Genomic DNA, 18,983 nt, shown 5'->3' on the forward strand with positions numbered 1-18,983 from the left:
CTGTTTCTGTGAGCTCCCTCAGATTCAATCTAGTGGAAAATACCCTGCTGTCTTCTTCTTCCACCCTAAATTTGACCTCCTAGTTGCTGAGATGAACATCATTGAATTAACAAATGTTCATTGGTAATGACAGAGGTAAAGCTGGAGAAAAAAGGGAAAAGAAAGATACTGAGTGATTTTATCTTTTTGACATCACCTATTACTGGCTTTTCCACCCCATTTAACAGTGGGCCACCCTCTCCTGGTCATTGTGAGATGTAACTAAAATACTCCTGGAACATATTTATTATTTTTTTGTCTCTGTCTTCTGCAGACTGCATCTCATTTTACGCCTTGGACCTTCTCATTGTGCCCCTGCAGCTCCATTGTATTTTTTTCCTACTCACTGACTACAGCCCTGCTTTTCATAGGGCTTCATCTACCAAATCTTTCAGATTATTGATGTCCATCACTGTGCCTTTACTTTCTATGAACCAAGTAATTTTATGTTTTGATCCTCCTAACTCAGCTTCTAGCTTCACATTTTAAACAAAATACTTCCTGCTGATAAAATCCACTTGGTTTTCCTTATTCACTGTCCCAAGCACCTCCTTCCACCCTGGACAGGTTGCACTGCACTGCATTCCCTCTCCAACAGGAGCAGGGGTCAAAGCTTCAGCTGTTAACTTTCACCATTTACCATTACTTGCCCAAATCTGAGCTGAAACTACACATTGGATAAAACTGCATCGATTCAGACACAATGATGTACCTATCTGTACTAGAATAAGACATTTCTTTTTCCTCTCTTAGAACAGCTTAATAAACCTTCTCTATATGGATGTATATAAATGTATAAAAATATAACAAATGTCAATATATGGGTATAAAATGAGCCAGTCCTTTGAAACTATAAGGGTTGATATGCCCATGTGGACAGGGTGTTCCTCCAGTACCAGCGCTGCTCATTTTCACACATCCCAACCTGTGAGGTAGTGTGACAAAAACTACAGAATCACAGAATGTTAGGGGATGGAAGGAACCTTGAAAGATCATCTAGTCCAGAGCAGGATCACCTATACCAGATCACACAGGAATGCATCCAGGCAGGTTTTTGATATCTCCAGAGAAGGAGCCTCCACAACCCCCCTGGGCAGCCTGTTCCAGTGTTCTGTCACCCTCACAGGGAATTTTTTTTCCTCATGTTTCCATGGAACTTCCTATGCCTCAACTTCCACCCGTTGCCCCTTGTCCTGTCATTGTGATCACTGAGCAGAGCCTGGCTCCATCCTCTTGGCACTCACCTTTACATCTCTATAAACATGAATAAGGTCACCCTTTAGTCTCCTCCTCTCCAAGCTACAGAGCCCCAGCTCCCTCAGGCTCGCCTCATAAGCAAGATGTTCCATTCCCCTAATCATTTTTGTGGCTCTGTGCTGTACTCTTTCACATGCCACCAAGCCTCAGCTTTTCATCATATGATGAGACAAAAGCCCAGAACAAGTTTGGTGTGCTAAAGCCCAGCTGTTTACTTTATAAACAGTAGGAAGCTGGCATGTGTGTAGATGCTTTTAAGTGTAAGCCAGGTGTGAATCCGGCCGCAGCGCAGCCCTTCCAAAGCCAGGGTCTGCCTCGCTGCCTGCTCTCCTCCTCCATGCAGAATCTTAGGCCATTGCATTTGTGTTGACCAACACAATGGTCTGCATTGAGGAGAAACTCTCTAGATGATCCCAAGAGCTTGAAATTAAAAATCAGTTTGGGGAGATTTTGATGGTATTTGCTGAGGACTCCCTCTTCGAGAAACAAAATCTGAGCAGAGACTACTTCTTAAAAAGAAAGAAAAACCTTTGTTTAGTTGGGAATGCAAACAGTATTTAGGTCTGCACTATAAAAATATATTTAAAAAACAAACAAACAACAAAAAACCAAGTAACTCCACCAAACTCCCACAAAAAACATGCAGCCCCTCAAAAGCTGTAATATACTTGTGGGGGGCTGTCACTAGACCAGCTGTGTTAGATAATGTTAGCTATCCATGACGACCAAAAGCATCTTTCAGAAACATGGTGCTATGAGACCCCATCTATATGCCAGGCCACTTGTATCTGAGATAAATTACACTACTTAATAGGAAACAAATGTTGCCTCAGTACAAGTGTTGATGGAATTTTGTCCATCTTCGTAAAAATCAGTCACCCAAGGACCAGTCTGAGGAAGCAGCCACGAAACTCCCACCAAGTCAGAAAGGAATATAAAATTATGTATTTATTCCTGCCTCACTGGGAACAGATCTCTAAGACTGCAAGGTTAGTTTGCATCCCCCTATTTATTGCTGTTTTCCCTTGGCCTTGCTCTGCAAGTAGCAATGCACATCCAGCCACTGTCTCATAGTATCAGGGCACATGTAGAATAGAATAGAATAGAATAGAATAGAATAGAATAGAATAGAATAGAATAGAATAGAATAGAATAGAATAGAATAGAATAGAATAGAATAGAAAGAATAGACCAGGTTGGAAGAGACCTTCAAGATCATCACAACCAACCCATCATCCAACACCACTCAATCAACTAAACCATGCAAACAAGCACCCTATCAAGTCTCCTAAACACCTCCAATGATGGTGACTCCACCACCTCCCCGGCAGCACATTCCAATGGGCAATCACTCTCTCTGTGAAGAATTTCTTCCTAACATCCAGCCTAAACCTCCACTGGTGCAGCTTGAGACTGGGTCCTCTTGTTCTGGTGCTGGTTACCTGGGAGAAGAGACCAGCCCCCACCTGGCTACAACCTCCCTTCAGGTAGTTGTAGACAGCAATAAGGTCTCCCCTGAGCCTCCTCTTCCCAGGCTAAGCAACCCCAGCTCCCCCAGCCTCTCTTCATAGGGCTTGTGTTCCAAACCCCTCTCCAGCTTTGTTGCCCTTCTCTGGACACATTTCAGCACCTCAACATCTTTCCTAAACTGAGGGGCCCAGAACTGGACACAGGACTCGAGGTGTGGCCTAACCAGTGCAGTGTACAGGGGCAGAATGACCTGGTGTGTCCCCCATAATGAACACGTCACTCAGCACAGCTCACAGACCTCTAGGTTTCAACAGTTTGGGGGGAAAAAAGGAGAAAGAGGTGTAGTGTGGCATATGGACATGCACCAAACACAACAGCATAGAAAGACATCAGTTTGGAGGGCCAACTTCATCATTAGCATGTCTGAGTTCACAGTGAGACACCAGCCACCATAGCTGTGAGAAGCCCTGGCACTGGAAGGAAGGATGGCTGTTGACTGATTCTAAACTGGCCCAGGCATCAGGAGCCACCCCAATGACAGAAATCACCTCCAATAACTGGAAGCAGCTGGTGCAAACCCCCAGTAGAGTTTTGCTGTTGGCCTGTCAGCTCTTGCTCCTGTCAGGAGCAGTAACGTCAAGACCACATACTCCAGGAATATGCTTGCCATTAGCCAAGCAGTTGCTCATTGAAGAGTGACCTGCTCAACTCGTTAGTCCCCTAACATCAGTGGTCCCATGAGCTGCTCTGACAGGAAGTACCTCAAACCCACATATTCTGGTCCTGACTCTTTTGCTGAATTATCAGCTCTTCCTGCAGAAGTGGCCTCACAAGAACAAACACCAACCACACTGCCTGTTTGCTCTCTAGACCACCTTCCATGCCCTCAGCCTTCCCACCCTGCTTTCCCTTGACAGACATCAATCCTTGCACAGCAGCTGATAACAGGTCTGAACACAGATTTTCTCATTACTGATGAGTACCCATTCCCAAATAGAGTACAGGAGCTTCCTGACCATAACCACAACCATCAGCTTTTACTCACCTGTGGCACCTCTCCACATGTGCTCTGGTACAACAGTTGCCTCAAGAAAGTTTTGCATGGGGCTTGTGCCTGAGAGGCAGAAAGCTTTCAGGACAAGAAACAACTGCCACCTTCAAGGATTTGCAGTTTTCACCAAGGAGCCACAGAGCACCAAGGTGGGAGGATAAAAGCATGAACTTTGACAAACATAACTCTGGAACAAACAAAGTCATGTCCTTCAGCCATGGGGTACTTGTATAGAAGAGGCTGGCCAAGGATAAGTGATGACCTCAGTATGCTGGGTCTGTTTTCCATCCACTTAGATGGAGATCTTCAAAGATCAACAAACAAAACCACCAAAATCTGAGGTGGATCAGGTCCCAAGTTCTCATTAACAATCTTGTCAGCATGGTAAATGGATGGATTGGTTCTGGGCTGGGTCCAGGGTAAACTAAAAAGTTCAGGCAAGTATTTGAGGTGGTGTACATACCTGAAATGTGGCTTTCCATACAGTGTCCTTATTCATATGGACCAAGCTGCAGTTGCTGTAAATGCCCTCACTTCTAAACACTTCAGGCACCCTTCCCACTAATTTTTTAAGGTCAATGAATATGGTGTTTTTTTCAGTTGCAATTCAATTTGAAGTATCCAGTAAGAAGTACAGAGGATAAAGCCCAATCTTTTGTCTGGACAAAGACAATTAAAAGCTTATAAACATGCTATTTTCCAAGCGAGATCCTTGGCAACACCTACTTTGTGCACAAATACCGACTTCCATCTCAGACAAAGGATGAATTTTGCAGGTGGGACTTGGCTCCAGGCTGCTGCTCAATTGAATAACCTCACCAGCAGTGCAGATGTAACATGGGCTGAGGATTTTCCAAATGTCAAAGGACTAGGCTAGACACAGTTCCCATCAAGCTCTTCTGCAAAATACCAGCACTTGGCTCATCCAAGCACAACTCATAAGAAGTGCTGAGTTCTATGGTACAAGAGGTGGAATTTGATGAAAAGAACTCTTTGCTCATTTCGCCATTTAAAGCAGTTGTTATTGCTCTTGAGGCCATCACAAGAATGTGGTGGACATACTGCTGGTAACTGAAATGGCCACCACTAGGAGACCATGAAGTGCTCGGGTGGGAAGGTGTACCCCTGACAAGCTTTGGCATCAGCTTAAGCCCTGGTCTGGGGCTCACAGAACCACACTGATGTGACAGATTCCTTCAAGGCCTTGGAAAGCAGCCCTGGGTTTATAACCCGAAGGTTCCGAGGGCAGCCTTCTTGGTCTTGTACAGATCAGACCATCACTGCCATTTTTGTAAAGCTGGCCTTTAGGACGGGGCACTAACTGCAGCACAGCACCCTCAGAACTGGGAGCACCCATTGCCACAGAGATTGTGGCACAGATGTGACACAAAGAGACTTTTCAAGAGTGTGCACCTGCGCAAGTTGGGAGACGTGTGCGTCTGCAGCTTTGGACCACTGATGAATGCCATGCTCAGCACAGCCACCCACAGAAATGGGTGATTGTGCTAACAGAGATCACTGCTAGCCAGCAGCCCTTGGAAGTGTCACCAAGGAAGATGTCTGGGGAGTTTTAGCAGAGAACAAGACCTGATGCTGAGGTGCTCATAACCATTGCACTTTTGAAGGACAAAGGAAGAAGAGATCCAGTCTCTCTTGTGACATAGCATAGCTGGTTTGCACTTTCCTCATAGCTTATTAATCTTTCTCCTGACTGCAGATACCCAGGAAGAAGAACACTCTCAGGGAGCATCCAAAGACAGGGTCAACAGTAAGTAAGTCTGTAAGACGCCCACAGTGGCTGTCCTGTAGCATCCAGTGGATCAGGAGCACCCATTGCCAAAAGGTTTGCAGCTGGCTGCCTACTGAAACCTCAAGTGGGCAGCAAAGGGGTGACTAATGTCATTGATCCTGTGTTAATCCAGTCTGGGACTTTATGTATCAAGAATGCAGCAGACTATCCACTCTTGGAACACCTGCCTGCCTCTCATAAATAGACAAAACCTGGTGGTGCTGTGGCCCTGGCATCTGATGCTTCATGCTGTAGGGGTGAGATTTGAGAGTGGGGGGAGTGTCCTTCCTCAGTGCCTGAGGAGCGTTACAGCACCCATTAGGGCTTTTCTGACCCAGCTGATCCCCTCCACCTTTTGCAGGCTTACAGCTTTTCACCTGCATGGCATCCTGATTGCTGCTCCACCATCTGAGGTACGAGGGGGCACCTCTGGCAGGGAAACCAATCTCCAAAGGGCTAAGAAGGAAACAAACCAGACAAGTCATGTCACTCAGGCAGTGCTCACAGCCCCTCCTAGCCCAAGGCACAGCACCTTGCTGGCTTGAGGGACAACAGAAGTGGCAAAAGCTGCTCCTCCCTTTCATTTTGCAAATTGGACAACAAGCCTCAGATCAGTTTTTGCCTCTTGGGAGGGACTTCCCTGCTAGAGACAGGTATGGAGGCCCCGCTTGTGTCAGTGCAGCAGAGATGGCAGTGGTCTGGATTCAATTATTTGAGGCGATGAGTGAAAATCCACCCCTTGTTTAGGGCGGTCTGAGCCCTGCAGGAATACTGACTGATTAGTGGGAAGAATGGACAACTTTCTCCAGCACCAGCACCAGCACCACCACCCCCCCAAAAAAAAAAAAAAAAGATAAATAAACAAGATAGGAATCAGTGTGTTTCTCTTGGCCACAAGACACCCGTAAGCTTTTGTGCCTGTTTAGCTGCAACCTCCTGGTTTTCTTTGTTGTCAGAGTGCATTTCACCCTCATGTCCAAGTGTGTCAACTCTAACCTTTCCTTCCCTTCAATGCTGGCACCCCTCCAGCCCCATTCCCCACCCCCTCTCCGGCCCTGCCCGCCCCAACACCCCGCTGCATAATGAGCCAGCATCTCCTCCCCACCCGCATGTGCAGAAAGGTAATTAAAACTGTTTAGGTATTTTTGCTGTCGCTGTTGTTGCTTTCTGAGGCTCAACAGCATAAATGTAACTTCTGCTCAATTAGGCTTTGGGATAAAAATAAAATAAAAGAAGGTCTTGCAGCAGTTCTTTATTTCTGCACATTAAAACTCGAGCCTGAGATTTACAGACCCACACCACCAGCCCCTGCAGAAGGAAGCCTTCAGATAAAGATGTCTCCAGCTGAAATGACCATTATGATCCACAAGCAGGCATATATATATATATATATATATATATATGTATATATACACATGCACACATACCCATATATAAACCCCAAACCTGTTTGTGCCTCTTCCTGCTAATGCTAAGGGTAAATTCTTCCCCATTACAACAGCATTTGCACATTTATAGGAGGAATGAAGGGGGGGGGGGAAGAAAAAAAGATGCATGATACGTGCAGAGGAGCCTTTCCTCTGCCATCCAGAGAAAGAAGAACTAAAAGGATTATAAAAGTTCAGATTAAAATGATATAAAATCTAGCATTTGGCTCCAACACTAGTGCCTTGGTCCTCTGTAGCTAATCTGTATGCACTCTGTGACCTCCTCGCAGCGAACCCTGCTAAATATATTATTCCCACGGGGGCTTTCACTGCTGCTTGGTGTCAGAAATCAATATGTATGAGGCGCGTGGATGGGAATTTCTAATAGATCTGCCTGGCCCTGTGCTGCTTTTCAATATCTGCCTTGGACTATTAGTGCCGGCTCGGTGCCTGTGAAATAACCGAGATAATCTTTTAAGGTGCACTGTTAAGGTGGAACCTAAATGTTGCACTTTCAATTAAAACAACAAATACATATATGTGTGTGTGTGTGTGTGTGTGTATATATATATATATATATATTCATAAATCAGTCAGCACTGCACCTAACCTTGTGTGCAGCCTGATTATAAACAATGATGGGGATTAAAGTATTAGGGCGAGTATGCTAATGGCTAGGTTTCTGAGGAAGGGCTTAGTTCCTTTCTTATTTTTTTATTTTATTAACAGAAAAATTGCATAGATTCATGGGGGGGTGGGGGGAGGGCGGGGGAGGGTGGTTGGGGGAGGCGGAATTAACGGTGGAGGGAGTGAGGGGTGGCACATGGTGTGTGTGCAGTCGCCTCCATGCCAGCAGAGCAGTGGAGGTGAAGGAGCCAGATCGCTCTATTACTGCAGATAACGCACCCATTTTACCTAAGCCACGGCAGAGCGCAGCTCTGCAACGCTCTCCATTTTAGACTGGCTTGTGCACATTGAAATTACTGCCTCCACGATCTCAAGTGGGGTTTCTTTTGGTTTGTTTGGTTTTGTTATTATTGAGGGTGGGGGGAAGCTTTTTTTTTTTTTTTTTTGGCTTTTTTTTTGCCTTTTTTTGTTTGTGTGGGCTTTTTTAGTTAATTATGTTGCCTGGTTGCTACTTCTCCTTCCTCTTTCAGAGATGGGCAAGTTGATTGGTGACCCCCTACGGATGCCCACACCCAGGACAGCATGCATGTATACCCCCTCCCATGCCAGCAGGCAGTGGAGCGAGGCTCAGGTTTGAGAGCCAGCTGTGGGGAAGGCTGCATCTTGCTCTTTCATTCTCCTTCTCACTCTTTGTTTTCAGCTGAATGCACAGAGGAAGCTGTCTCAGCTCAGTGCACAGAGGTGCAGCATACAAAAGCAATAACTCGCTAAAGGACCTCTCACTCTCCCTGTCGTTCGTTCCACCCCCCTCCCCTCCCCCCTTTTGTTTATTAGGCAATAGGTAGCCACTAATACATGCATGCACTCCTTGCACTCCTCTGGCTTTACAGGCAGCCAGGCTGAGTTCAGCTCTGTGCTGGAGATGACAAGTGGAGAGTCACCACCCCAGAGGATCTGCTTTAGCCACGTTTAGCTCCGTCGCCCTCGTGAGGTTGTCACCCTACCAGAGGTTGAAGAACTGGCACACAGCCCTGGTAGTTTTCTTTCCCCCCCTCTCCTCACTGCACACTTCACTTAGCACAGCCCAATCCACCTGACAACTCTCCAAAATGCCCTCCGATGCTTGTCTGGCCTGAGCTGGAGGCGGGGGGTGGGGAGCGGCAGCCCACAATTAAGGACGTGGTTCTGGGAAGAAGCACAGGGAGAAATGTCTAACCTATGAGTGCTCACACAGTGCCAGACCCATCCATCAGGATAAAAGTGAAAGGTTCCACAAAGGAGGTTTTGTCCATATGAATTTAACCACAGCCTCCTGAAATGAGGTTCTGTTTTCCATAATAACTACACTTTTCTCCACAGGTGCCATGGCCCCCCAGGTGCCATGGCCCCACAGGATGCAGCCCTGCTTTCAGAAACAAAACCTCATCAGTGTTACCTGAGAAATAAGAACATGGCTTCCCAGACACTCAGAATCACAGAATCCTAGAATTGTTTTGGTTGGAAAAGACTTTGAGATCACTGAGTCCAACCATCAACTCAACATCACCATGTCCACTAAGCCATGTCCCAAAGTGCCATGTCTACATGTTTTTTGAACAGTTCCAGGGATGGTAATGCCACCACGTCTGTGAGTAGCCTGTTCCAATGCTGGATCACTCTTTTGGTGAAGAAATTTTTCCTAATATCCAACCTAACCATCCCATAGCACAATTTGGGGTTACTTTCTTGTCTAGGTCTGCTTTGGTTGCTCTCCTTCTGGTTAAGTGTTAGTGTGATGCAGAGCCACAGAGTGAAAAAGCCAAACTAACAAAAGACAAAACTCTGGGTGATTTTTGGAGGGATTTTTTTTTCTTATGCTATCTATAAATAAGCTTCAAATCCCCCTGGCCCCTGAAAACATTCACCTAAATATGCTTCTATCCTGCATGCTGTATATAAATAGATAAGAGCTGTAAAGCTCTATTCTAGATTTTAAACTCCACGTGCAAACATTGTGGGTATTTATACCCAGGGGGGCAGCTCCTATGGAAAACAGGAGCAGGCAGGAAAGGCAGGGATGTGTGCACATCCCAGCCTTGTTGCTTAAGGTCCCATCCCAGCATGGAGGCAACATTGCTGCCACCACAGGAGCTAAATTCCAGGCATAAAGTTCGGATTAATATCCCCTGCTTCTGGAAAAAATGTAGATGTTTATAGAGGGCTCCACCATCACTGGTGGGTTTCATCCTGCATGCTGAGAGCCAGCAAGCTCACCACCTCAGCTCCTCTCAGTATTTATAATACAAACACTTCAATCTAATGCACTGAATTCCCAACAGTTTAATAGGGCTGAAGTTCCCTTCCCACCTCCCCTTTCTCAATCCATCAATTAGGTGAGTATATGTGAAAACAAACAACCTATGTGTTTTCTGCATCTCTAAGGAGGTGTCATGGTGCAAAGTGCTGGTTATAAGCATTTACTGATGGGAAAAGAGGAGCTATGTGGGTCTTTGTAAACTGCAGGCTTGGTTTTCCCATGAATGCTGAAAAGAGCAGCTTTCAGCAGCACAGGCAGGGCTAGAGATGCTAGGGGCAGAGGCAGGGCTTGCACGCATGCCACAGACTCACAGGGTGACCACAGTGTCACTGACAGTGAGAGCAGTTGGAATGAGATGCAGGACACAAACCTGACACCCTGCACGGGGCAGGAGCCAGACTTCAGCAAAGCACAAATCACCTTCCTGGACATGGAAGTCTCTTACCTGTGTTTTTCTGATCTGTTTAGTGTCCTGTCTTTAGCTCTTATGTTAATGGCAGCAGGTTGTGGGAATCCCCCCTTATGGTCTGTAGCTGATGTTCACCTGTAGTTCGCATTGCTTCAGCCTGTATTAACCAGCAGAGTCCAACTACAGACCTGAGTCTTTATTTAAACAAAGATATTTTTAAAATCCATTAAAAAAAAATCCATACTCCTATCTCTACTTCAGACAGGCTGCACACATCCAGTTCTCAAAGAGGCCTCCAAAGCAGTGAAAACCTACATGGTGCACCTTCAAACCAGAAAGTGACACCTTATCACTCTCTACAGCTACCTGAAAGGAGGCTGTAGTGAGGTGAGTGTCAGTCTCTTCTCCTTAGTAACAAGTGATAGGAGGAGAGGAAATGGCCTCAAGTTGTCACCAGGGGAGGTTTGGATTAGATATTAGAAGAAACTTCTTCACTGGAAGGGTTCACAAAGATTGAAACAGGCTCCCCAGGGAGGTCACTGAATCCCCCTTCCTGGAGGTGAGATATGGTGCTAAGGGACATGGTTTAGCACAAGATGTGATAGAGTTAGATGATGGTTGGATTCAATGATATTAAAGATCTTTTCCAACTGAAGCAATTCTATGTGAGGCTTCACTTGGTCTTCTGAGTAACTCTCATGGTGTAAAATATCACCATGGTGTAAAATCAAGTGTACACATGTCAAAACACACACAGAATCAACTAGGTTGGAAAATACCTCAGAGATCACCAAGTCCAACCTATTACCTAATACCTAACACCACCTGACAACGAAACCATGGCTTCAAGTGCCACATCCAATCTTTTTTGAACACCTTCTGGGACAGTGACTTCACCATCTCCCTGGGCAGCACATTTCAATGGCCAATTTTCCATGAAGAACTTTCTCCTTACCTCCAGCCTACACTTCCCCTGGTGCAGCTTGAGGCTGTGTCCTCTTGTTCTGTCACTGGTTGCCTGGGAGAAGAGACCGACCCCCACATGTCTACAACCTCCTCTCAGGTAGTTGTAGACAGCAATAAGGTTTCCCCTGAGCCTCCTCTTCTCCAGGATAAACAACCCCAGCTCCCTTGGCTGCTCCTCACAGGGCTTGTGCTCCAGACCCCTCACCAGCCTTGTTGACCTTCTCTGGACAGGTTCAAGTATCTCAATGTCCCTCTTAAATTGAGAAGCCTGCAAGACATTACTGGTCAAACCGCTTGAGCTGTTAAGGGGAGCAGCCTGTGGAAGCTGAACCAGCCACTCCCTTCATGCCATGCCTGTGCCCAGGCAAACACCCGCCTAGACACAGCACTGCTTTCTTTGACCTTTTGCCATGACCTCTGCCTTATTGCCTCACAGCCCAAATTAGCAAGGATGGGATTTGACAAGAGGTGTCACATCCCTTCCATCCTAAAGGCAAACAAATGTCCCTTTCGATCACAGCTGTCAGCCACCGCTCATGGCTGAGCAACCCCCCAGCCCAGCAAATTACTCCTACCCCAGTTCCTGCCAGCATCTGAAATGCAGCTGACTTGGAGATGCTCCTGGATGAAGGGAGAACCATAATTAAGTCCAGAACACAGGTCCACCCTGCCATACTCATGTGGCAATGTAGATACTATCAGCACTCAAGTAGAAAAAACATTTTTCCAGTAAGCATGACATGACATTCCTGAACGTGGGCATTACACAGCCATACTGCAAAGGGAAACACAGTTAAATCCACTCACTGGAAACCAGCTGGCAGCTGTAAGGGAAGGCACACTGGTGTGGACCAGCCCACCTGTGCTCTCTTTCTGCACAGGTCGATAGTTCAACACCAGCAGCAGTTGGTGACTCCTTTTTCCCCTGCACATGTAGGCACTGGAGCACCAGCCCTGCTGGCAATGGCAGCAGCCAGTGACCCAAGGACTGGGGAAGGGAGTAGGAGAGGGGTTCTGGTCTGCAGTAGAAGTCTGTGCAAGGACAGCAATACTTAATTGGCTTGATGGCAAATATATCTATGGCCATACTGCCAATGAAGCTGGAGGTCAAGCCCATGGTGCAGAAGAGGAACCAGCACAGGAGGCAGTCACCAGCCAAAAGAAGGTCCCACATACTGCTGCACAGCTTTGGGTTTTCTTTGCACACTATGGGGAAAGAGGCTGCCACTGCCTGGTGGAGGTTGAGGACTTCTTTTCCACTCTGCCCCAGGAAGACCTCACCATGCCACATGGATAACACTGCAGCTCCCTGAATTCCTTCTCTAGTGCCCTACCTAGGTACTGTGGACACCGCTATAGGCCAAGCAAGAATCAAAGTAAAAACAGCCTTGAGAACTGTCTGTGACAAGTGTCCATGAGAGCATGAATGAAGCAAAAATGTCACCAAAATCTGAAAGAAAGCCCAGAGCAGCACCACATAGTGCCCCCAAGATAGTATAGGTGTTGTGTTATGCCCTAGCTCTTCCATGCCAGCAGCATGGATGGAGCAGGGTGTCCCAGCTAAATCTTTCCTGGAGATGTAGCCATACCCCTTACAACCCACTGGGCCCCTCAGAGGTTGGGAAGGGCTAGGAGGAGCAACTTCAGCTCTTGAGGGGGCACGGAGAGGAAGATGTTCAGCTGGGGCAGCTGTGACAAGGGAGGAGAGACCAGCTGGGGCTACAGGCAGGGCCAGGAGCCCAGCTGCACCTAACAACCCATGCTTACCTCCTTCATATGCACCTGGGCAGCACTTGTTGGGGTTTCTTCTCTCCCATTTCCTCTCCTTGCTGTGGTACCACCTTTCTCTGATAAAGGGACAGGGAACAAGCTGACCATGTTTCCTGGCAGAGCAAGTGAGGCTCACATCCATTTGGTTAGGGCTGCACCCAGGGTTTTTTAATCCCTGGAGACCCCCTAAAGCTACAATGCCTTTATATGTGGGAGTGTGTGTTTTAAGCAGTGTTTCAGCACTCCTTCCTTCCCTGGCTAAAACATCCTCACCAAAAGCTCTCCTTTACCACCACAGCTCTGACCCAAAGCTGAGGTCCCCATTAAGAACCTCCTAGAAGCAGCTCTCCCATGGGGCAGAGCCTCCTTGGCGAGAGGCAGCAGAATCCATGGGCACTGCTGGGCTGGGGATGAGCTCCCTCCATTCCTGGGCCTCCCTGGAGGAGAAGCAATTCATCTTATCCCTTCTTGGCAAATCACTCCTGTGGCCACACAGCATGAGCTGCCCATTCAGGCTGAACCCTGGCCATGTATTATCCAGGCGGTGAATCCCACTGAGCCCTGGCAGCTCAGCCCCACAGCTCCTGTAGCTTGCTCTGCTTCCCAGGAAGCATCTCCCACCAGCTGTTACTGTAGCAAAGGCTACAGATGGAAATGAGGCAACATCTTAACACCTCCTCACTACCTCACCCCTCAAAACTAAGAGCACAGCTGCTGCTACTCCAGTGCAGTCCCAGATGCTCCAGCAGCAAATTGAGGATGCCAGCTACCTAAGGCCAGCTCCCTGCCTTGGTGCAGTATTGGTCCAGGGGGTTCTGGGAAGAGCAAAGCCAGATCTGATGGAACTGGTCCACGGCACTAATCAAGATATAATGTTTTCTTGGTCTTCCTTTTTTTCTCCCCATAAGGAAATGGGTGTCATGGTGGCAAGGGCATGAAAGGAAAGGGAAGGGAAGGGATGAAGGGAAGAAGTGAAAAGGAGCCAAAATGCAGAGTGTATCTTTTAAGATGCAAAAAGTAGAATCAGAATAACAAACCTAATCTCCAGCCCAGCCCAGCCTGCTGACATTTACACATCCACACATATCAAGCAATTGAAGATGCTCTGGGACATGGTGGCATTGATAAGTTTGACAGACTAGGACAGCCACATACCTCCAGGCTTGGTAGCTGCTGCTCTTCCCAAGCAAGCTGGGAGCTGGCCAGCCACATTTGGTCATCCCATAAGACAGTCCTCATTGCATGTTTCACCAAGGACGCTCAGTTCCTGTGATCACCAAAGGCAAGAGCAGGTTCACCCATCCCAGGAGCCCCTTTCCTGCCTACTCCCTGGCTCCTGGCAAAGGTTTTGGATAGCCCATTCCATTTGGGCAGCACATTCCAATGGCCAATCACTCTTTCAGTGAAGAACTTCTTAACATCCAGCCTAAACCTCCACTGGTGCAGCTTGAGACTGGGTCCTCTTGTTCTGGTGCTGGTTGCCTGGGAGAAGAGACCAGTCCCCACCTGGCTACAACCTCCCTTCAGGTAGTTGTAGAGAGCAAGAAGGTCTCCCCTGAGCCTCCTCTTCTCCAGGCTAAGCAACCCCAGCTCCCTCAGCCTCTCCTCATAGGGCTTGTGTTCCAAACCCCTCACCAGTTTTGTTGCACTTCTCTGGACACATTCCAGCAAGTCATCTTTCCTAAACTGAGGGGCCCAGAACTGGACACAGTACTCGAGATGTGGCCTAACCAGTGCTGAGTACAGGGGCAGAATGACCTCCCTGCTCCTGCTGGCCACACTGCTCCTGATGCAGGCCAGGATGCCATTTGCCTTCTTGGCTGCCTGGGCACACTGCAGGCTCATGTTCCACCTACTGTCAACCAGTACCCCCAGGTCCCTCTCTGCCTGGCTGCTCTCCAGCCACTCTGACCCCAGCCTGTAGCACTGCATGGGGTTGTTGTCGCCAATGTGTAGAACCTGTCAATGCGTAGAACTTCTTACTTAGGAGAAGAAATAAAGACCCATGTCACTATGACCTCCTTTCAGATAGTTTTAGAAAGCAATAAGGTCTTCCCCTCAGCCTTCTCCAGGCTTAACAACTGCAGTTCACTCAGCCACTCCTCACCAGACCTTTCTCCAGGCCCTTCACCAGCTTCATTGCTCTTCTTTCAACACATTCCAGCCCTTCAATGTCTTTCTGGTAGTGAGGGCCCTCAGACTGAACACAGTATCCAAGGTGTGGCCTCACCAGTGCCAAATACAGGGAGACTACCACTTCCTTGGTCCCGCTGTCCACACTGTTTCTGACACAGGCCAGGATGCTGTTGGCCTTCTTGGCCACCTACACACTCATTGGCTCATGTTCAGCCAACTCTGGACCAGAACCCCCAGGTTCTTTTCTGCCAGGCAGCTTTCCAGCCACTCTGCTCCAATCCTGGAGCATTCGTGGGGTTGTTGTGATTCAAGGGCAGGACCCTGCACTTGGCTTTGTTAAAATTCACACAACAGGCCTCAGCCCATTGATCCAGCCTGTCCACATCCCTCAGCAGAGCCTTCCTACCCTGAAGCAGATCAATACTCTTGCCCAATTTGGTATTATCTGCAGACTTACTGAGTGAGCACTCAATTCCCTCATTTGGATCACTGATAGACTGGCCCCAAAACTGATCCCTGGGAAACACCTCTAGTGACCAGCCACCAACTGGATTTAACTCTGTTCACCACCACTCTCTGGGTCTGGCCATCTATGGGAAGATGGCACTGGTGGCATCAGGCACAGACACATCCCTAGCAAGGTCACATGGGGAGTGGCTGTGCTCTCTGGGACAATCCTGACCAGAAAAAGTGGCAAAAGCACAAGTGGTAAAGTGTTTGAGGAAAAGGCACTGGGGAAAGGTAATTCAAGAGACAAACTCATGAGCTAAAAAAAGCAATCAAGAAGCATTTGCCAGTGCAAGTCTCCCATTCCCATTTCCCACAGGTGCAGCCTGCCACTCCCCAGCCACCTCCCCCCTCCTCTGCAGGCAGAAGCAGGGGAAAGCAAGCCAGGCTCTTCAATTAGAGTGATCTAAGAAAAACACCAACCTGCCACAGCCACCGAGATGTTTTACACAGCTCTGCATCCCAGGCTATGACACTTCAATGCTTAGAGCCTACATTAAGGACCACTGAGGCTTGGAACAGTTCAATGTACCCACCAGAGTGAGCATAAACACTCATCCAGCAGCAATGGCCAAGTGCAGTATCTCTGGGCTCTGCAAGTCACACAAGTTTTGCCTTGTGCAGCTGTAAAGGGGCACAAGCAGACTCCAGCTCTGCAGGTGTGGTTACGCCACAGAAGGCACTCAGACACACACATCAAAAAAAAGCTTGGAGAGAAAGAGTGAGAAAAAGCCCACAGTTCCCTGTCACAAAACTGACATCGGGATCTCCAATGCTCACTTTAAGTGTAAGAGACTTGAAGGAGCAGTGACAATCACAAGAGCAAGAACCACAGTGCTGCATACTCCACGTCTCACACAGACTGCCGCCGAGTCGGTGGCAAGGTGAGATATCACAGGGAGAACAACAACTAAGATAATAATTAATGAATTATTACTGACAATGAGGGGGAAAAAATAAAAATCCCAGTTGCTTATACAAATGAAACTTGGCTTCTGGAGTTTCTGGCAGTAATAAATATTTAAACACTTCCCTTGTTTTACCATAAAGCAATAGAGAGACACAGCAGCTGCGGTGGGAGCAGCGATGTGACAGAACACTGTGGAGCATTGCATCAAAACACAGCAGCAGCTCATGCTCCAGCGGTGGAGAGCAGAGAGGGGGCTGCAGCAAGCCCCAGCACAGCTCCGTCAGGGCATCACCAGCACCTCTATGAGAGTTCTCTAAGCAACCATCCCAGGTATAAACTTCCTCTGTGCACAGCATACTGCATTGGGAAGGTGAAGCCAGCTGGGCTACTGGCTCTTTGCACATGGGGTTCCCTGCTTACTGCAGAGGGGGCAGGACTAGATGCCCTTCAAAGGTCCCTTCTAACCCAGACCATTCTACGATTCTATGACCCAGAGGCAGAAACTTTGGCAAAAAGCCACATGGCACATATGATGGGTGAGCATCTCACCTGCCCATTCCCTGGGGCATGATATAGCACTGGTGGTGAGCTGTTTGCCCAGGACTGCCACTGCACTGGGAGCCACAACCACCTGCTTCACTTGCCCAGTGGCTGTGTTTTCAATCCTACAGACATAGAGCTAGGTAATGGTTGGACTTGATGACCTTAAAAGACATTTCCAACCAAAACATTTCTATGATCCCATGATGTTTTGTGCTAAGGGGGTGCCTACCAGTTTGGTTCTCTCCATGCAGCACTGCAGATTTAATGCCCTTCTCACCCCCTCCTTCACTCCCAGCAAAACCAGTGGCAACACCTGCAGTTCACATCACCTAAAGTGCCTATTACAAGGTTCTGTCTGCTGCAGTTTGTAGCTTTAGTCAGACCTTTAATTCTGCAGGCTGAAAGCTTCCAGGCAAGGTGTCTGCCTTGAGCTCAGTGCCTGCCTTTAGCTACCTGTGTGTTCAAAGTCCTAGCAAAACTAACTCAGCCGTTTCCAAGAAAATAATTAGGGAAAAAGCTAGCTAGGGCCTGGCTTATTTTAACCTTTTTTGCAGAACCTGCAGCTCTGACAGGGAGAAGTTTAAGACATGCCAGTGATGGATCAAACACACATCTTATTCTCTGCCCCTTAAAGTCCCCCTAGATTTGGCCAGCGCTGGCATTTTAGGGTAAAAGTAGTCTATGTATTCATTACTACCCTTGCAATCTGCACTGGCTTCCTGCCACTTCCATGCTGGTGAGGTGAAAAGTTCAGCATTGACTGCTTCAGTCCAACACCCCCCACCATTCCCCCATGGAAACTGCTGGTGTAGACAGAAGAGTAGACAGAAGAGCAGCAGCCCCAGAGTACTGCTGCCTTCCTACTCTCCCCACTTACTGGGGTGTTGCCCCACACCCCAAGCACCCTACCTACCTTGCAGGTACTCCAGCCTCAGGGAGCTCAGGCCTGTGCAGCAGCAGCTCCGCTGCCTTCCTGGAATGCCAACCATGCCACTGGGGATCCAGAGGGCAAGAGCCATGGTAGCTGCCTCAGCTGCATTCCTCTAGGGAATGGAGGAGTTAAAGGAAGGAAATACTGGGGAAGGGGAAAAGGGAAGGAGAGAAGCAAGGAAAGAGTTAAAGGAAGGAAATATATAGGGGAATGGGAGGAAGGGAAGGAAGGAGGGATATGAAGGGGCAAGATTTTTCCTCTGCCTGCCCTGAAGAGCTGCACTTTTCCCTGACTTCTCTTAGCTGCCCCAGTTCTAGCTTATGTTTCAGTAAGATGTGCTGGGTCACAAAAGCAAAAAACAAAACAAAACAAAAAATCAGCTAATATTCCTGCTCTTGCAATCTTTTTGTAGCAAGATTGCCTTGGGATCATCCCTATCTTATAAAAACTCACTCTTTCCAGCAGAACTAGGAAATGAAAGGCAGGGACCAGACTGGTGCCCCCCACAGATCTCTGCCTAGGACAGCTGCATCTCTGTCAGGCTCAGTGTATACAAAGACTGGGTCCTGCCTAGCCCAGCTTCACAGTTCTTTGCCATTGGAATGGGCTGCCCAGGGAGGTGGTGGTGTTGCCATCCTTGGAGATCTTTGAGAAAAGACTGGAGCAGACACTTAGTGCCATGGTCTAGTTGATTGGATAAAGCTGGGTGATAGGTTGGACTGGATGATCTTGGAGGTCTCTTCCAACCTGGTTGATTCTATGATTCTGTGATTTGACCTCACTGCTTGTGTCCAAGGCCTGAAAGTTGACAAAGCATTAGCACTCCTTCTGCTCTTTGGTGAGATTAAGACCACG

The 18,983-nt window shown here is 47.8% G+C and overlaps 1 protein-coding gene across 3 annotated transcripts in view; it reads right to left on the minus strand.

Moving 5' to 3' along the window:
* The window catches only part of CXXC4 (CXXC finger protein 4), a 141,298-nt gene that overhangs the window by 93,802 nt on the left and 28,513 nt on the right, over positions 1-18,983 (minus strand). The window lies entirely within an intron of this gene.

Source organism: Melanerpes formicivorus, unplaced genomic scaffold, assembly GCF_026170545.1.
Source record: "Melanerpes formicivorus ecotype bairdi unplaced genomic scaffold, bMelFor1.0.p_v2 SCAF_4, whole genome shotgun sequence".
Lineage (NCBI taxonomy): Eukaryota > Metazoa > Chordata > Aves > Piciformes > Picidae > Melanerpes > Melanerpes formicivorus.